At 38.1% G+C, this 13841-nt stretch overlaps 1 non-coding gene across 1 annotated transcript; it reads right to left on the bottom strand.

The window, feature by feature from the left end:
* Positions 1-10213: 10213 nt before the first annotated feature.
* LOC148568746 (small nucleolar RNA R71) lies at positions 10214-10321 on the bottom strand. Its single transcript, XR_015882706.1, has one exon. It is a non-coding gene; the product is annotated as a small nucleolar RNA R71 (small nucleolar RNA).
* Between the last annotated feature and the right edge of the window lie 3520 nt (positions 10322-13841).

Raw genomic sequence — 13841 nt, forward strand, 5'->3', positions numbered from 1 at the left:
TTTTTATTTTTTCTTTTTCGTAAATTAAGAAGTTATTGTTCTTTTTATTTAGTTATTAAAATCTTTTTTAAAATTTGTTTTTGGTGTTCATCTTGATCTTCAAGTTGTTCTTCGTGTTCATCTTGACCTTCAAGTTGTTCTTAGTTATTTTCCTCATTTTGATCTAAAAAATTTTAAATTTGGTGTCATTTTATTATTTTTCTCTTTCCTCATTAAATTCAAAAATATCTTTTCTCTTTATTTTAATTGGATTTTCGAATTTTCCTTTTTAAAATTTAGATTTTTATTTTAAAACTTTTTATCTTATCTTATCTTAGTTTTAAATTTCAAATTTCAAATATTTTTCAAAAATCATATCTTTTTCAAAATCTTATCTTATCTTATTTCAAAAATCAAATTTCAAATTTCAATATTTAAATTCCAAAATTCAAAATTTTAAAATTCAAATTTCAAATTTCAAAATTTTAAATTTCAAAATTTAAATTTCAAAATTTAAAATTCAAAATTTAAAATTTAATTTTCAAATTCAAAATTTAAATTTCAATAACCTTTTAATTTAAAATTATTTTTTTATTTTTGTTTTTAATTTTTATTTGTTACTATGAACTCTCACCCCTTTGGCTATGAGTCTGGTTACAATTACGTTGCAGGAAGAGGAATTTACAATGAGAACAGGCATCAAGGTTGGAACAATCAAAGATGGGAGGAGCCACAAGGATTTGATCAACCCTCTTGGCAACAACCCCCTCCAATGCACTATAACCAACAACCATTCTGTGATGCGTACCAAGATGATAACTATGGTGGACCCCTTGTAGTTACCGACAAGTCCCGCCATATGCATATGAACCACCTCCTCAACACAACTCTGGACCACCATACTCACAAGCCCCCTACAACCAAACACCCCCATATGACCCAAATCCTTATCCACCACACTGACCACCATATGAACCAAACCCAGAACCACCACCTCAATATTCACCATCTCCATATCCTTATCAAGAAGAACTACCTCCGTATTATGAAACCTCTCTCCCAATCAATGAACCCTCATATCCACCCCAACCTCCAGTGAATGACAAACTTCGTGTTCTTCTTCAAGGGCAAGCGAGGATACAAAGGAGCGTACTGGAACTCACTACTGCCTTAACCGAGGTAGTAAATATAATAGCTTCCCAATATCTGAGCACTCAGAGTACTCCCATGGCTACATGTGGAGAATCAAAAGAAGAGCGTAGCATGATGGAGACACTAGAAACTTCGGTGGACAATGAGGAGCATGGCTTTATATTGGAACAAGTGGAGGAAGCCATAATAGTTGCAGAGGAAGAAGTGGTTGAAGACTTGAGAGATGCTGAACCTCCATGGGAAAGTCAAGACATAGAGCCTCTTTCCAAGACGGTTGCATTTGATGTTGAGGAGGGTGTACAACCTCCAAGGCATGTCATGGTTAAGGACTTGGAAGAGGTTGATCAAGAGATGGAGATTCAAGAAGAAGAAGCACAACCTCCGATGCCCTTGGAAAGCATTGAAGAGGAGATTGAATTGGAAGAAAGCTACCAAGAGGAAGAGGTTGAAATTAAAGAAGCTTACAAAGAGGTGGAAGTTGTCAGAGAATAGCACAAGGGAGTAAAGCCTGCAACTACCTTGCCAAAGTTGTTGGAGACCCCTCCCCCTAAGTTGCCATCATCCTTCACAACATTTAAGTGGGTAAAATTTATATCCCTTAGCTTTCTAATTCCACTTGAATATGGGCTACTGGAGACGGATGGTCAACTTAGAGCTCTTCGTGGCATTAAGAGTAAGAGGAAGATGGTTAGTGGTAGGAGTTATCATGCAAGATTCAATATGGTGGAAAGCTCAAAGTTTAAATGCAAAGGTTGGTGTAAAGCTCAACTGAATGGGTCTAGGAAGTTGTTTGGCCGCTTTAGTGAGAATTCAGATTGCTTGCCACCAGGATGGAATCATGATGATCAATAAGAAGACGGGTGCAAAAGCAAGGTTTGGGACCCCGGAATTCATTCTAGCAATCAATACTCTTGGGGCCTTGTCACTTGCTTTAACTTTCTTGAAGGCTTTCTGCGCCTAGTTTGAGACCCCGGAGGTTACTGGAAGTACAAACATTGGTGGAGATTCCTGGATGAGTTCAAGCACAAGCCACCATAACAAGGAGCTCACCAAGTGTCCAACTTAAGGACTTTAACTAAAAGTGCTAGGTGGGAGACAACCCACCATGGTATGATCGTTCCTTTTCTTCAATTTTGATTTTATTTCGTTTTGTTTGTTTTTGAGCTTTATTTTATTCTATTTTCATTGAACCTGGAATTATTCATAGCAACCACATTATCATTGCATTTTTGCATCCTGCAAAAAAAAAAAAGAGAAAAGCACGCGACGCGGCAGCGTCGCTGACGCGCTCGCGTCATTAGTGCGTTGTGAAGAAAAGAAAAGTAAATAGAAAGTCACGCGAAAGCGTGGCTGGAGGCACGCTTTGGGCACAAACATGCCCACGCGTCCGCATCACCCACACGGCCGCGTCATTTGCGAAAAATGCCTCACACGCGTCCGCGTCACCCACGTGAACGCGTGGCTCTGTGGAATCGACGTAAATGGGTGTATGGCAGTAAGATGGGCTGGAATGGGGCTGGACCCATGCTGAAAGCACAAGCCCACTCACACGAATGCGTACCCCACGCGTCCGCGTCATTTTTCAAAGTATAGCCATTCACGCGATCGCGCCAACCACGCGACCACGTCATCCTCAAATTCGGCAAAAAGAGTTTCGAATAGAAAGTTGTGCGAACACGAGGCTGCTCTCGCGGCAATCGCACCAATCACCTCACGCGACCACGTGACGTACGCGTCCGCGTCATTTAGCAATCGCGCCAAACCGCGCAAATGCGTCACTCACGCGTCTGTGTCACATGCGACGCATAACTTATCCATATCAGCGCCAACTATCTAATCTTTTCTTCCCCAAATCCAAATCTTTTCTTTCCCTTCTTATTTCTTTCTTCTTCCTTTCTTATTTTATTTGACTTCTCATCTTTTTCACTTCCATTCTATTTTATTTAATTTATTTGCATACTTTCATCCATTGCATTTTAATTTTGTGCATGTTTTTATTTTTCCATTGGTGTTAAATTTTCTTATTCAACTGTTACATCTTTTCTTGAAATCATTCTGGTACTTCATGACTTGTTTTATTCTGATTGGGTAATATTATTTAAGTCAACGCTAATCTTTTATGATATTTGTATTAATTTTGTATTGACATGAATTTATATTGTCTTGCACTCTCTTCCCCGCTGTTGCAAATTTTTGCACTCTTGATTTACCATGTACTTCTACTGTTTTCTCACTTGCATGTTGTAGCTACCATGTAATTGGGACCCTTATTATCTGGCATTAACACCCATATTTTATTTATTTTCTATCGTTATTTTTGGGTTACTTTTCTTCTTTTCCCTCTTCTTTCAGGATGGCCACCAACGAAGGGAGAGGAAAAGCTTCTTAATGGGAAGACAAACAAGTCCACCTGCATAATCTTTGGAGTAAAGTATCAGTTGAAGCAACCCGTCCACTTGTACATCTTAGCATACACTGAGGACGGTGCAATCTTTAAGTGTGGAGAGGTCGATACCGATCTCCATGGGTTAGCTATTTTCTTCTTTCCAACACCATTGTTTTATTTTCTTTATTAGTTCATTGTTGCATTGCATAATAGATTGCATGTGTAGTTGATTGTTTGCATTTAAGTACTACTTAGTTGAAAGAATAATAAGTTTCTTTTTAAGACCCTATCTTTGAAAATTTTCACTAATTTAAAATCAAAATTTTTTGTGTTAAATTTGTTTGAAGTTGTATTTGGAACATGGTTTTTGAGCCAAAGAACACACAACCTGTGAGATTTTGAGCTTATTTATATGGTTACATTATTTAACCATAAATTTTTATTCTTGTGTGTTTTCTTCTCTATAATTGCAATATTTGCTTTGTCCCATTCTATATGTCCATTATTTAGTGTATTTACATGCTTGCATATGATTGAGGCTCTTACTTGTTTTTGCTCACTTATCCCAAATAAGCCTACCCTTTTATGTCACCTTTATTAGCCCCCTTGAGCCTTTCTACCCCTTCTTCTATTTTATAACCACATTACTAGCCTTAAGCAGAAAAATAAAATAAAAATCCCAAGTTGAATCCTTGGTTAGCTTAAGATAGATATTGTGTATAAATTAAGTATGGGAAATTTTATGGGAACATGGGATGATAGAAAAAAAAAGGGAATTAAATTGAATAAGTTATTTCAAGGTTTGGGAAGCATGCTCATGTGAAATCAAAATAATTAAATTACCATGTGCATTGAAAATAATAATAATAATAATAATAATAATAATAATAATAATAATAATAATAATAATAATAATAATAATAATAATAATAATAATATATAAAAAAAAATTTTTAAGTAATTAAATAAGAGGATACAAAAATTTCCCCAATGCAAAATAAAAAGAATCAATGCACATGGGACAAAATTCAAAAATTAATTTTGATACATGAGCATGTAATACAAAAGTGGGAAAATTTTGGATAGCTAGGTAAAGCATTTTAAGTTATATAAAGTATGTATATGTTAGGTGAGATCTTAGACTAATTAAGGATTCACTTTGTTAGCTCACTTAGCCTTATATATATATATATATATATATATATATATATATATATATATATATATATATATATATATATATATATATATATATATATATATATCCTTACCTTTACCTCAGCCCTATTACAACCCTAAAAAGATCTCATGATGTTTGCATTGGTATATTAAATATTTGTTGATTGGTTAGATGAAGAACAAAGTTTAGAAAGCATGATTAGAGAAGAGTAGAGTGATTGACCCTAGACACTTGAGAGTTAGAGTGATATACACTACCAGTGAGGGTTCAATGTTTGATTCTATGTTCCCTGCTTTCATGAGCTGTCTTCTTACAAGTTTACTTGTCTTTTATTGTATGATTTGAATTAGTGGAATCTGATTTATGTTTGTCTTAGAAAATTTGTTTACTTTTAACCAAGTAGGTAGAAACATTTTGCATATAGTTGCAATCATATAGATAGTTTGCATTTCATACATCTTACCATTCCCCTTCATTCTTTTAGTTCTCTTAAGTTTAGCATGAGGACATGCTAATGTTTAAGTGTGGGGAGGTTGATAAACCACTATTTTATGGTTTATATTGTGCTAAATTGAATGGTTTTTCATCTATTATTCTCACGCTTATTCATAGAAATCGCATGTTTTACAATTCCTTCCTTATTATATGATATATGCGAAAACAAGCTTCTTTGGCCTTTAAATTGCTAATTATTAATCCTCTCCTATTACCATTCGATGCCTTGATATGTGCATTAAGTGATTTCAGGATTTACAGTGCAGGAATGGCTTGGAGGATGGAAAGGAAGCATGCAAAAGTGGAAGGAATACAAGAAGTTGAAGGAACTACAAAGTTGTCAGCCTAACTCTCTCGTACTAAAACGGTCATAACTTGAGCTACAGAGGTCCAAATGATGCGGTTTCAGTTGCGTTAGAAAGCTAACGTCCGGGGCTTCGATTTGATATATAATATGCCATAGTTGCTCTGACGTTAGGCAACGCGAACGCGTGCTCCACGCGGACGCATCGCAGTGACAAAAATCAGCGTGGCAGATTTCTTCTCCAGCGATTTCTGGGCTGTTTTCGACCCAGTTTTCGGCCTAGAAAACACATATTAGAGGCTATAAAGTGGAGGAGTCAATTCATTCATATCATCAACTCATATTCACGTAATTTTAGGATTAGATGTAGTTTTTAGAGAGAGAGGTTCTCTCCTCTCTCTTAGGTTTTAGGATTAGGATTCCTCTTAAAGGATTTAGGATTTCAACTTCTTCTCAGGTTCAATGTTCCTTTTATTTATTTTCTATTTTTATTATATACCTTTAATTATTATTTATCTTTTCAATTTAGCTTATGCTACATTCATGTTATGATTTTCTTTATTTAATATAAATCGAGGTAATTCAGATTTATGATTCTTATTTAGCTTTTTATATTCTTGGCTTTAATTGATTAACTGGAGACTCTTGAGTTATTAAACTTATTATGGTTGATAATTGTTATCTTTGCTAATTGACTTGAATTCTACTAACTCTAGTCCTTTCTTAGGGATTGACTAGGACTTGAGGATCACACTAATTAGTCCACTTGACTTTCCTTTGCTTTAGTAAAGGTTAACTAAGTGAGATCAAACTCAATTCTCATCACCACCGATAAGGATAACTAGGATAGGACTTCCGAATTTTCATACCTTGCCAAGAGTTTATTTTATAATCATTTATTTATTTTTCTTATCATTTAAATTACTTATTCCTTACTTTCAAAACCCTCAATTTACAAGACTCATAACCAATAATAATAAGAACATACCTCACTGCAATTCCTTGAGAAGACGACCAGAGGTTTAAATACTTCGGTTATCAATTTTAAAGGGGTTTGTTACTTGTGACAACCAAAACTTTTGTATGAAAGGACTTTTGTTGGTTTAGAAACTATACTCGCAACGAGGATTTATCTGCGAATTTCTAGACCACGCAAAAGTCTTCTCATCAAGTAACAATAAAAAGGTAATATAAATTAAACCAAGTAGGAACCATACTCCGCTTTGTCACCATATCCACAATCTCACCGAAGTAGATTACGACCTACATCTGAAAAACAACAACAAAGTATGGAATGAGAACCGGAGGTTCTCAGTATGGTAACAGTGCCCAATGATGTAAGATGTAAGGCTCCGGAACACCGAAGGCAATCCTAGAACTCCACATCACATACTGATATTCAAGCTTAGAACAAAATAAATAAAAGAACTTAAACCATAAACCAGGGTTTTCTAAACTTAGGGGGATTCTAACTAATACTAATCACACCGCTGTATCCCACAGCCTTCGCCAACCTTACCTCCGTGGGATACATCGCCACCGCCTACCTAACCTCCTCGGCACCAGACAATCACAATTAATACAAACAAATAAAACACAAGTAGAAGCATATAAAGCAAGTAGTTCAAGTAAGCAAATAGGCATGTTATACAATTAGGCAAACTCACGTAATCAAAGCAAACAAGCACATAAAAGATGAATATGATGAATGCCTATCCTATTGGCTCGTGATATCACTTGTTGGTCCGTAAATGCCAACCCAACACATCCTTTCGGATGTCGCTTTTCTACCGCACCCACAAAGATAGTGTCGGGCACACTCTATTGACCCACGAATATAGTGCCGGGCACACTTGCATGCATAACCCAAGGATATAGTGCCTGGCATACTCTTGAAGCAAATAAGATTATCAATCATAATTCAATCCCAAGGACATAATACTTTGCACACTTATCATACTTAACCCAAGGATATAGTGCTGGGCACACTCTCATTATTCAACAAGATCATCATTCCTCTTTGAGTCTTCAACTCATCATAATCATCATCAATTCATTACTTCCATTCCGGGCTCATTAGTTCATCAATTTCCCAATTCATTGTCAACAATCACCATATACACCACTCTTCCTTCCCTCTCAACTAACTCTTCTACAATACACCAGAAACCTAAACCTCCGTTTGCTAACTTTTCAAAGAAAAATCCAAATCAAACCCCTTATGAACTTTTTCCATGTTCTAGTACCCGAAAATAAGTCAAAGAGTCTTAAAATGGTGTTATAGAAGCTTACAACCTTGTCGAGAAGGTGAAATAGTTGAAAACAAAGTTTAAAATTATGAAACAGGGCGTGTGCGTCCGCACAGGGGTGTGCGTGCGCACACCCAGGAAGATTTTGAAAGTGTGCGTATGCACAGGGGTGTGCGTACGCACAGGTACTAAAATTTATAAAGTCTGTTCACTCGCACAAACTATGCGAGCGCCCCTGACAGATGTCCCTTCCCGACTTGTGCGTGCGCACAGGGCTGTGCGTCCGCACAGGTCGTAATTCTTCATTGATGTGTGCTGATAAACCACTACTTTATGGTTTATATTATGTCTAATTGTGTGGCTTTATCATGATCTTTACCCACTTATTCATTAAATAAGCATGCATTTATAATTCCTTCCTAAAGTTATTACATGATTGAAAACTTGCTTCCTAGAGACTTTTAATTATGTATTTTATCTCTCCTTTATTCCATTTGATGCCGTGATATGTGTGTTAAGTGTTTCAGGCTTTATAGGGCATGAATGAGTTGGAGATTGGAAAGGAAGCTTGCAAAAATGGAAGGAACACAAGGAATTGAGGAGATGACCAGCGAGAAGCGACGCAGCCGCATGGATGACGCGATAGCGCGGAGAAGAGCAAATCGTAGTGACGCGGTCGCATGGATGACTCGACCGCGCGGCATGGAGTAACACGAGCGACACGGCCGCATAGATGACGCGACCGCGTGGCAAAGCAGAACGCCGAATGACGCGTCTTCATGAGCGACGCGATCGCGTGACATGCGCGATCTGCATAATCTGCAGAATCGCTGGGGGAGATTTCGGGCCCTATTTTGACCCAGTTTTTTGCCCAAAAAAGCAGACTAGAGCCAGAGAACATGCAGAAACCAAAAAGAAGATTCATTCCGCATAGTTTTAATTTTTAGATATAGTTTTCCTCTCCTCTAGGTTTTCTCTCTACACATTCATAGTTTTAGAATTTGTTATGTTCATTGTTTTTGCATTGGGATATTGAGAAGAGTTATTGCCTCATCAAGACTTCGACATTCTAGTTCGTTCTCTTTACTTGTCTCTTACTCTTCCATGTTCCTTAATTTACTTAATTTTACTATTGGGTTATTTTAGTATTTATTAATACAAGAATTACTTTTATTTTCAATTAATCTTTTGATCGTTATTTATCATGTCTTTCTTTAATTCCTTTTATGTTATGAATTTTACATTTACAATGAGCGAGTAGTTCCCTAACTTGATGGGGAGTTGATTGAAAGGAATCCTTGAGTTAGGATGCTCAAGAGAAAGATTGTAATTGGTTTTATTGTTGGATTGCTCTCTAGTCACTAACATCAATCCTCCCAATAGTGGATTAGAACTTGTGAATAGAAACAACATTCCAACTTGTTTGACTTTCCCTTACTTAGTAAGGGACAACTAAACATAATAACCCCCAATTGTCAATTAATCCTGAGAGTACTCCAACAAGAATAGGGCTTCCAGCTGTTCAACTCCCAGTCAAGGCTTTTATTTAAATTTATATAAATTCTCTAATTTAATTTTCTGCCATTCAACTCAAACCTTTTTGAAAACCTTCTGATTAATAAAATAGCACACTTTCCTGTAACTCGTTGGGAGACGACCTGCGATTCATACTCCCAGTATTTTAATTTTAATTTCTGTGACACCCTTCTAAATTGATAAGCGGATTTCTGGTTGGTTGAGAACTATACTTGCAACGCATAATTTATAATCATTCTTAACTCGCCAATTTCCGCCCGCATCAATTTTTGGCGCCGTTGCCGGGAAGTTGCAATAGAGTGCTAAAGTTATTAATTGGAATTTATTTATTTACATTTTATTTTATTTTGCTACTATGAGCTGCTTGTTTCTTTCGTTAGATGACGCGTTCACTTCCTGATCCAAGCTTGCCAGTATTCGATCCTGAGATTGAAAGAACTATTTCAAGAATAAGGCAAGCTCGACGTCGGTTAGTCCTCTCTGAGGGCGGGTCTGAAATGCCACTTGAGAAAGAAATCAGCTCCCGTTCTACTGATTCAGTTGGTTTACGTACAGGTAACATGGCAGCAGCCAGAAGAGTTACTATCCAGGAGGAAGGAGCCCCTGATTTTACAATGCAATCGTTTCAAGCGCATCTCCCAGCGGTGGCTATAGACTTTGAAATAAAGACTGCACTGCTTAATTTGATGCCCAAGTTTCATGGCTTACCTGCTCAAGAGCCTATCAAGCACCTGAGAGATTTTCAAGCAGCCTGTTCTACTGTCAGGCATGATGGTGCAAATGAAACTTCAATTTTGCTGAAAGCCTTCCCGTTTTCTCTTGAAGAAAAGGCAAGAGAGTGGTACTACACTCAACCCACAGCAACTGGATCCAACTGGGATACACTGAGAAGAGAATTTTTGGAAAAGTTCTTTCCAGCTGAAGTTACTGATAAACTAAGGAAGGATATTTCCATGATAGTTCAGGATGACTCTGAAACTCTTTATGAATACTGGGAGCGCTTCAATAATCTTCTGAAAGCTTGCCCCCACCATATGATTGACAAGATAGTGTTACTCGATTATTTCACACAGGGCATGAGGCCCCAAGATAAGACCACATTGGAAAGTGCTAGCAATGGGTCTATGAAAAAGTACAAGACCACTGATAAGGCATGGCAATTGATCAATGATTTAGCTGAATCTACTAGGAATCACAGGCAGAAACAAGACCGTTCAAAAGCCGTTGCAGAAGTATCCTCTAGCAGAGAGACTGCTGCTCTAACTCAGAGTATCTATGAAATGACCAACTTGCTGAAGCAAATTCAATTGAATCAACAACAATTCAGCAAGCTCAACCTTTTCCAGCACATCAACACCAACAGTTAGTCCCACAAAGAGTTTGCGGAATCAGTGCTGATTACAGCCATTATACTGATGAATGTCCGCAGCTCCAGCAGGAAGACAACACCGTGGCAGCCATTCATAACTTCTATGACCGCCCCAACCAAGGGTACAATCAAGGTGGCAACTACAGCCATGGATGGCAGGATAATTCTAACCAGAATTGGAGGGACAACAACAATAGAAGAGGCAGAGATAATCAGGGATATCAGAGGTGGAATAATAACAACAACAGGCAGCAGAATCAGAATCAGCCTTACAGAGCACCTCACCTAAGGCAATCCAAAGGACCACAGAATACCCTACAGCAGACCTCTCAATTTACCCATCCTTCTTCATCTGCTAATGATGACTTACTACAATCTATGGATTGGAGATAGCAGACCATGGAGAATAACATTAATGCCACTCTAAATGGTCTGACCGCTACTTTGCAGGCTCTTGTCTCCCAGATTGGATCAATGAACGACTCCAATAACCAACCTTCGAGCTCCAGTGGAATTCCCTCTCAACCATTACCCAATCCCAAGGGTGGTATTAATGCCATCACCCTAAGGTCTGGAACCACACTGCAGGAGAGGAGTCAGGAGGAGCCAAGCTCACCAGAACATGCCTCAGCTGAAGAGGTAATGGAAATAGAAGATGTTGAAGAGGAAGAGGACGTACAGGACATAGCTGAAGAAGAAGAAGTGCACCCACAGGAGGAAGCATCAAAAGGCGCAGACACTACAGAAAACGCCACTCCCATTCTATTTCCACAACTTGCAAGGAAGCCCAGGAAGCAGCTGGAACCTGATCCCAAAATGGTAGAGATATTCAAAAAGGTTGAGGTAACTGTTTCCCTTTTTGATGTTATTCAACAGGTACCTAAATATGCAAAGTTTCTAAAAGATTTATGTATCCATAAATATAAAATTAATGAATTAGAAACTATTCCTTTAGGAAGTTCCATATCTGCTTTAATGGGTGGTTTACCTGAAAAGTGTAGTGACCCAGGTCCTTGTATGGTTAATTGTACTATTGGTGGTGTAATAATTTCTGACTGCATGTGTGATTTAGGAGCATGTGTGAGTATAATGCCTTTGTCTATATATGATATTTTGAGGCTCCCTCCCTTAAAAAGGTCGGCAGCTCGTTTTGTGTTAGCAGATAAAAGCATTATTACAGTGGCTGGAGTTGCTGAAGATGTTTTAGTGGGCATTAAAGGGCTCACATTTCCCACTGATTTTTATATCCTGAAAATGCCCCAAAATGACTCAGATAAGCCATCATCAATCCTACTCGGAAGACCATTCCTGAAGACCTCAAAGTTTAAATTAGATGCTTTTTCAGGAACATACTCTTTTGAAATAGATGGCCGAGTAGTGATCTTCAATCTGAATGGAGTTATAAAGCATCCTCCAGAGGATCATTCTATCCTCTAGTGTGACATTATAGATGAAACCGTGGCTGAAGTTCACCAGGAAGAATTTGAAGAGAAGCACACAGGACAAGGTCCAAGTGTGGAGATATTCTCAGAGGACAATGACAGTGCCTTACCACTGTTACCAGCTCCAAACAACCCAGAGCCTGAACATGATCAGAAGTTAGAATTAAAAACCCTTCCTCCACACCTCAAATATGCTTACCTTGAAGATGGGCAGAAGTTTCCGGTTATCATTGCAAGGGAACTCACTTCTCAACAGGAAGAGCAGCTACTTGGTGTGCTGAGGAGGCACAAGAAGGCAATTGGTTGGAGTTTGGCAGACATAGTAGGCATTAACCCTCAAATATGTGAGCATAGAATATTTTTAGAAGAGGGAGCAAGACCTGTCCGTCAGTCCCAGAGAAGACTGAACCCCACTATCCTAGAGGTTGTCAAAAAGGAAGTGACCAGACTACTAAAGGCAGATATCATCTATCCCATCTCAGACAGTGAATGGGTAAGTCCAGTACAAGTGGTGCCAAAGATGTCTGGAGTCACTGCAGTGAAGAATGAGCATGGAGAGCTCCTGACAACCAGAGTTCAGAACGCCTGGAGGGTCTGCATTGACTACAGACGCCTCAACCAAGCAACCCGTAAGGATCACTATCCTTTTCCATTCATTGATCAAATACTGGATCGCCTGTCAGGTAAATCACATTATTGCTTTTTAGATGGTTACACAGGTTATTTCCAGATTCATATAGCTCCTGAGGATCAGAAAAATACTACTTTTACATGTCCTTTTGGGACTTATGCTTACAAGAGAATGCCCTTTGACTTGTGCAATGTACCAGCTACTTTCCAAAGGTGCATGATGAGTCTTTTCTCTGATCTTATTGAGGACTGTATGGAGGTTTTTATGGATGATTTTAGTGTATACGGCGATTCCTTTAGCCTTTGCTTAGATGGATTATCTAGAGTATTAGATAGATGTGTCAGTACAAACCTTATATTAAATTTTGAAAAATGTCACTTTATGGTTAAACAAGGGATTGTACTAGGACATGTTGTGTCTAATACTAGCATTTCTATAGATCCAGCAAAGGTGGATGTTATTTCTAGTTTACCTTACCCCTCTTCGGTGAGGGAGGTCCGTTCTTTCCTTGGCCATGCAGGTTTTTACAGGAGGTTCATTAAGAACTTCAGTAAGGTAGCACTTCCCTTATCCAGATTACTGCAGAAAGATATTGAGTTCGAGTTCAGTGAAAATTGCAAACAAGCGTTTGATAAGCTGAAGACCGCACTGACTCAAGCCCCAATTGTAAGAGGACCAAACTGGAGCCAACTATTTGAAATAATGTGCGATGCTTCCAACTATGCAGTAGGAGCAGCACTAGCTCAGCGTGAAAGTAAGGATCCCTTTGTTATTGCTTATGCGTCTAAAACATTAGATGTCGCTCAGTCTAATTACACTACTACTGAGAAAGAGCTTCTTGCTATTGTTTTTGCTCTAGATAAATTTCGAGCCTATTTACTTGGTACGAAGGTAGTAGTGTATTCAGACCACGCAGCTCTAAGGTATTTATTATCTAAAAAGGAGTCCAAACCAAGGCTTATACGTTGGATACTGCTATTACAAGAATTTGATTTAGAAATTAAGGATAGGAGTGGAAACCAGAATTTAGTGGCAGACCACCTGATTCGCCTTGAACATATCACAGATGACTCCACTCCTATAGCTGATAATTTTCTATTTGATAACCTGCAAGCAGT

This window comes from Arachis ipaensis, chromosome B4 (assembly GCF_059453495.1).
Source record: "Arachis ipaensis isolate K30076 ecotype BB chromosome B4, ASM5945349v1, whole genome shotgun sequence".
NCBI lineage: Eukaryota > Viridiplantae > Streptophyta > Magnoliopsida > Fabales > Fabaceae > Arachis > Arachis ipaensis.